Source organism: Sciurus carolinensis, chromosome 12, assembly GCF_902686445.1.
Source record: "Sciurus carolinensis chromosome 12, mSciCar1.2, whole genome shotgun sequence".
NCBI lineage: Eukaryota > Metazoa > Chordata > Mammalia > Rodentia > Sciuridae > Sciurus > Sciurus carolinensis.
Window position 1 is genome coordinate 77,329,662 of NC_062224.1, and position 6,237 is coordinate 77,335,898.

The 6,237-nt window shown below is 50.7% G+C and overlaps 1 protein-coding gene across 2 annotated transcripts in view; it reads right to left on the reverse strand.

Moving 5' to 3' along the window:
* The window catches only part of Traf5 (TNF receptor associated factor 5), a 48,456-nt gene extending 43,409 nt beyond the window's left edge, over positions 1 to 5,047 (reverse strand). Inside the window, exon 1 of one of the 2 annotated variants that reach the window (XM_047519750.1) lies at positions 4,917 to 5,047. The gene's annotated coding sequence lies outside the window, so the exon portion shown is untranslated. Of the gene's footprint in view, positions 1 to 4,840 lie in introns of both variants that reach the window. The other variant, XM_047519749.1, reaches the window with a different exon arrangement.
* Between the last annotated feature and the right edge of the window lie 1,190 nt (positions 5,048 to 6,237).

Here is a 6,237-nt window from a genome sequence, read left to right on the forward strand (position 1 = left end):
ACTGCCTCGCAGGCACTCCAAAGCCAGCACAAGTGAGCCAATTTCCACACTCCTGGGCTGTTCTCTCTCCAGAGCTCCCTTTCAGTGAAGACTCACTGTCTACTTTCCTGCAGTCACCAGAGTAATGGAATCATTCCTGCTAATGCTTTTTCTCCTCCCCATATCCAGTCAGTAGCTGAGGCCTCCTGAAGGACCTCACAGACCCACTCTGTCTACAGTTCTCCAACCCCACAATCAAACTCAACCAACTTTTAGATAACTTCTTTCATTCTGCATCTACTTAGCATCTGAGCATTTGCTTTATGGTAAAATGGGAGGCATGGTAAGTTTTCCTAGGTTGTATCTCATGCCCAGCCTCTCCCTCAGAGTCCTAACAGCGTGAAGGCAGGGAGGGATCTTCCTGATTTCTGCTGAGCTTAACCCCACCTACCTACCTCCATCCTCCAGGATCCAGGGCTCAGAACACAGCCTGGCTGTTCTAAGTCATCTGCCTTAGTAAGAGAGAACGGAAAGGCCTCCGGCCGGTGGCTTTACAACAAGTCCACCTATTCTCACTTCACACTAGGATACCGCTGAAGTAACTGTTCTAATCCTGGTGATTAAGCCAGAGCCTCCATTTTGCTTTCCAAATCTGTTTTATTTGCTTTGCTGGTCCTGGTGTTTGCTCCCTGCTAGGGACTATTCTTCCTCAAAGCTGCAGCTTGCTGTGCCAGATTCTGAAGACCACACTATTTCCACTCTGCCACTAGTGAAAGCAGTTAAGTGTTGACTAGGTGATATATTAAGGAGCCCCTCTGCAACATTGTGGAAAAGAGAATACAGATGGACCTGGGGCAGGAAAGGAGCGAATGGATAATTAGGGCTATCCAAGAAAGAATCTGGAGAGCCTTGATCTGGGAATAGACTAGATGAGGACTGATTGGGAAGACAGGACAAAAGGGACTTAGGGACAGCATCAACTTCTGCAACAGTTGGGGAGAGTGTAGAGGAAGAAGTGGCTTAGGACCAGTATCTAAGAGCTACTGAAACATCACAAGTTAAAGTGGCCAAGAATAGAGCTGGGTGAGAAATAATCAATCTCTTCTTAAAAGGGTGGGGTTAAGCCTTGGGAATGTCAAAGAAGAGGGACCTGGGGAATAGAAGGCCACCTTCAGATGTAAGCTGGGCTCCACACTGGCACTTGCAGGGAGGGAGGAGAACTAGAAGCTCGAGGTCAAGTTGGGAAACACCAGTGGGGATGGTGTGGGGGCCTGGTGACAGCTGTAGCAGAGGCTGGCGACAGAGGATTACCAGGTCCTGGGAGCCTTCACAGGGCAATCTGAGCAGTAGGACAGGTGCAGGGCGCTGAGTGAGGCAGAGGGAGCAAGTGCTGGCTACTCTTTTCAGAAGCTAATTGGTGAAGGAGAGAGAAGAGGGGCTGGGAAACACAGGGTCTTTCTGTTTAATAGTAAAGGCAGACAGAAGGCAGAGCCTGTGGAGGAGGGGGAACCTGTCTGAGGGAGGAGTGACTCAGGAATGTAGGTGGAGAAGGTGCTCTTGGCTTGGTTGGAAGGAGAGCACCTTCGCCTTGAGGGAAGAAAAGGCTGTGGGGGAATTCCAGGGGTGTTGTGAATTGGTGAGGAGGGAAAAAGACAGAGCCCATGTCGTCAGAAAATGAGGCACAGGGATCTGCTGAAAGTGAGTGATACATCAGCACACACGTGCACACCCCTCAGGACACCCCAGGATGCTCACTGGGCTAAGCCATTTAACACTGGGTCCACAGGAACTGCATGTTAGATGTACACTGCACATGTTCAAGCCATGAGGGTGCACACTGCTTCTGCTATAGCACCATCTAAGTGCCACCACCTGCATGCAGATACCGATATGCAAAATGTGCCTGTCTGGACCAATGAGTATATTCACTTTCGTCTCCTGGTCTTCCACTCCACTTCCTCACAAGACATGACCTGCCAGAGGCCATATGGGTCTCTCAAATAAAGCTTTTTCTTTTAGCAAAGCAACAAGTTCACATTGGTCCAAGCCTGGCAGCAGTAGCATCTGATGCCCCCAGTCCTGGAGATGGTTTCTGTCCTAGTGTGCCCCCTGCATCTCCTATACACAAGTACCCTCCTGCTGGAGCTCTGCTGGGACAAGAGCTTCTGCTCAGAGGAACACTAGGAGAGCAACAACCTGGACAGAGAATATTCTTCAGAGATTGATTCTGCCACTGCCCCTTCCCCCCTGGTCTGTGAATTCTTAAAGACACCCACAAGTGACAAAGGTACCTGGCAATTTTTGATCCTCTTCGTTCCCAGAATCCTGGATTCCTTTAGTCAAGATTCCATGGGAAGAGCACAGGAATTGGAATCAGAAAACTTGGGTTCTGCTCATCCCTGAAAACTTTCACATGACTTCTAAGCCCCAGCCTGCAACTAGGTACAGTGGAAGGAATAGCACCTGCCTTTTCCTTCTCTCAGGGGAGTAATTAGGAGGTAATCTGATGATATTGGCTATTTGTAAACTGCACAGTGTTATTCTGATTCTTGGATCTAAGCAAGTCTTACTAGCACCTCAAGATCTTTCTCCCAAGCCCTACCCCAAACATATCCTCAGCTTACAGCCCAAGGGAGACACATCCCAAATGAATTCAGTGCAATTCAGCAAACTCTATACCAGGTTCCAGGATACACACTAAAACAGATACAGGTGTTGCCCGGAGTTCACTTGGCTGGCAGAGCTGACTGTGAAGTGTCTGTTCAGGCAGTGACTATGGAAGTCTCCAACAGAACTTGCTCCATGTTGTGGGGAACAGACCATCCATGCACTATGGGAATCTGGGTCCCCTGCTGACCCCTCAGATGAAGAGATGAGCAGATGTGAGGCTCTGTGAGAAACCAGGATGAGGGTCCTGGAGCAGCAGAACCAGACCTCAGAGCCCCCTGCTTGGTCCAGTAGCAGAACTTGAGTGTTATTTATACTTAGTGCTTCCCACTCACCATCTGGGAGATGTGGAGAATAATCCTGCTCCCTGACTCATGAGGGTGTCATGGAGGACAAAATAAGAACAAAGTGACAAGAGTAATGAGAAAATGTTTTGGAAAGGAATGAGCTTTACAAGAAATTATTATTCTTTCTTCATGGTCCTCTCTAGGAAAGCAGAGATAATCATAGAAGGTTTATTTGTTCAAGTGCTGAGGCACCTTTCCCATTGCTAGCTAATGGGAATGACTCAGAGGCATCTAGCTCCTCCACTCTGCAAATATTTCCCCTGAAACACCCCAGTCACGACAGTTAGTATTTCCCATGGCTGTGCCCCCACTTCTTTTCCATATTCATTCCACTGCCCTATTATCCACATCAAAGAGTTCTTGGGTGATGCTTGCTGCCTGATGAAAACACTGCTATTTTTCCCCACCGACCGCAGACCCCAGTCCCATTACCTTCTCCATTCACTTCCCCTCTCCAGATGCTGGCTCTGACAGGAGGCTTCCTCCTGCCTTTTACCTAGTGAGAGATAAGTCAGGCCCTGAGAGCTGACCCATTCCTAGAGTAACAAGAACAAAAATCCTTTATAAAGGCCAAGCATTTCCCACTTCCATCTCACATTCATCTTTCCTGCAACAATTTCTGTCTCTCTTCTATGGAAGGGAGTTGGAGGTGGGAGTATTCATCCAAACCACCAATTATGTTAAGGCCCCCAACTTGCGCTTTGTGTGTGTGTGTAAAACAGAGCAGGCAGCCACGCTGGGCACTGAGAGGTGTTAGCCCAGCCTTTTGCTGTCTAAAATTATCTCTCTCTCAGACCTATTTTATTCCCAGAAGTATTTCAACTGATTTATTTGCATTTTGTCTTCCAAACCCCTTTTTAAAAATGCCTGTACCTCTGGAGAAAAGGAACCATATTCATTGGTCCTATTCCAGTTCTCACACAGCACCTGTGCCCAATAAAGATTTCGTGCATTAAACTGGTTTACTAGATTCCTTTCTCACAGAACGTGGGTCAGAGCCCAGGGCTGTGGAGGGTGGGGCTGCAGGGGGCAGCCCGGGCAGGGAGCCTCGCCTCATTTCACTAAACTCAACATGCCTCCGGCAGTCCTGCCTGTCAACTGCTGCGAGATAACCGAGTTCTCACGAAAGTAAATCTGAAATAGCCAAATATGGAAACCACTGGAGGGTGCAGAACAACCGAGAAAGAAAGTAGACCTAAGCGGCCCCGAGCGACCAGCAGCAAGAGCCTGGCCCAGATCTTCACCGAGAGGTCTCACAACTGCCCAAATCCTGCAAAGCCATAATGGCGAGTGGGCTGCGGGGTTGTGGGGACACGTCCTGGTGCGGATAACTCAGATTCCGCGATTTGTCTGGGTGCCCCCGAACAACACATTTCACCGCGGGGAACCTTGCTTTTTGCTTCAAGACCGCTTAGAACTCACCTGGGGAGGGGGTGCTGTGCAATGGAACTGGTAGATGTTTCCATTCATGGTAGTATTTATTAACGGTTCACTCTGGAGGGAAACTGAGCATGGAGGGTCTTGCAGGGGTGGAGGGACGGCTAAGGGAGTGCAGAGGCTGGGGTGTGCCTGCAAGTCCTCCCCTGCCAGAGCACCCCCACCTGAAACTTCTCCAGCCCACAGCCACTCTGGAACAACTCCCCAGCTCGGGACCCCCCAGTCTCCGTCCTCGCCACACCCCCCTGCTAAGAAAACTCGCTCCACACCGCGGCACCCACTCGGCCCCTTGCCCCGCAGGCCTCCCGCGCCAGGACCCGGACCCCACCCGCCTCTGGCCCAGCCCGGCCCGGCCCGGCCGGACACCAGCCCGGAGGGCGGCCAGGCCAGCGGGCCCCGCAGCCCCGCACCTCGCTGAAGTCGCAGCGACGCTTTCGGTTTCAAAGTAACTGAGGCGAGCCGAAAGGCGCTCGCCGCTGTCCTCACCCAGCTTCAGCCGTGAGGGTGCCGGGCGGCCACCTGCTGGGACTCTCGTGCGGCTCAGCTCAGGGATCCGTCGGCGCCCCGTCGGCGCCCGTGTGCAGGCGCGCTGCAGCTCGTGGGCTGACAGGCTCTCAGCCCTGGGCTGGGGCCCCAGAGCACAGGCAGCGAGGAAGGAGGGGCGGGCCGGGCCGGGCCGGGGGCGGGGCCGGGGCCGGGGGCGGGCCAGGGAGGGGGCGGGGAGAGGTTGTGGTCCTCCCGGCGCGGGCCAGCAGGGGCCCGCGGAGGTGCAGGAAGGTGCTGGGCTGAAGGATGAGACCGTCGCCCAGGCCGTTAAGAAAATTAGTGTCTACGAATGAGTCATCTCTGATTTCCCTCACGTGCATTCGAATTGTGAGCGGCTTGCTCTTCAGCCTAGACCACCAGATTCAGCCAATCCTTTCACGTGTTGATCCATCAGCTCAAGGTCTGAGGTCTGGTTCCAATCTCTTCTTCCCCCACATTCCTTCAGCGTAGCTCTTATTCGCCAACCTTACTATGTTGCTGTTGGCTAACATTAGCTGTCTCTTAAAGAGTTGTAGAGCTTTCAAGAGCTTTCCAAACAGTTCATGTGGTCCTCAGAGCAACCTGGTAAAGTAGGCCTGGCCATTCTACAGATGAGCTCTCTGAGGTCTAGAGAAGTGACATAAGGTGGCATGCCCAAGGTCAGACACTTGGCAAGTATTATAACTATAACTTGAATCCAAGTCTCCTGACTCCTAAATACAGAGAGGCTTTTTCTTACTAAGTGTTTTCTCCAAGAGTGTATGTTCAGAATATTTATATTCTATATAAATGAAATGGATCAACATTCCAATTCTAGCCCCTTTACTTTCAGACAACCTTGAGAAAGGTGCTGAGTGAGCTACCTGTGTTCTAATTATTCATCAATAATAGGGGAGAATTATATCTACTTTGGGATTTGACATGCAGACTGCATTAGGAGCTGTGCAGGAAACTCAAAGGAGAGAGGCAGAGGTTGTGTCATGTCATGAGGGATGTCAGGGCTAATGGAGCAACCTCTGCTTACTGTCAGTCTGTTTTTTCCTGGTCTCTTACTTTTCAACAAGAACTAGAAATCTGGATTCGAACCTTTGGTTAGTGAACAGATCCACCAGTCTGTGGGGAAAATGGTGCCTGTTGAGCATTTCTTTAGGACTCTAAATCCAGCTTACTGTCTTCTTGTGATAATTAAATGAGACAGCATGCTTAAATGCCTCACCCAAGGTTAGGTACTTAATGAACCTGGCTTATTCTCCCTACTTCCCCATACAATATGCCTTCTCTT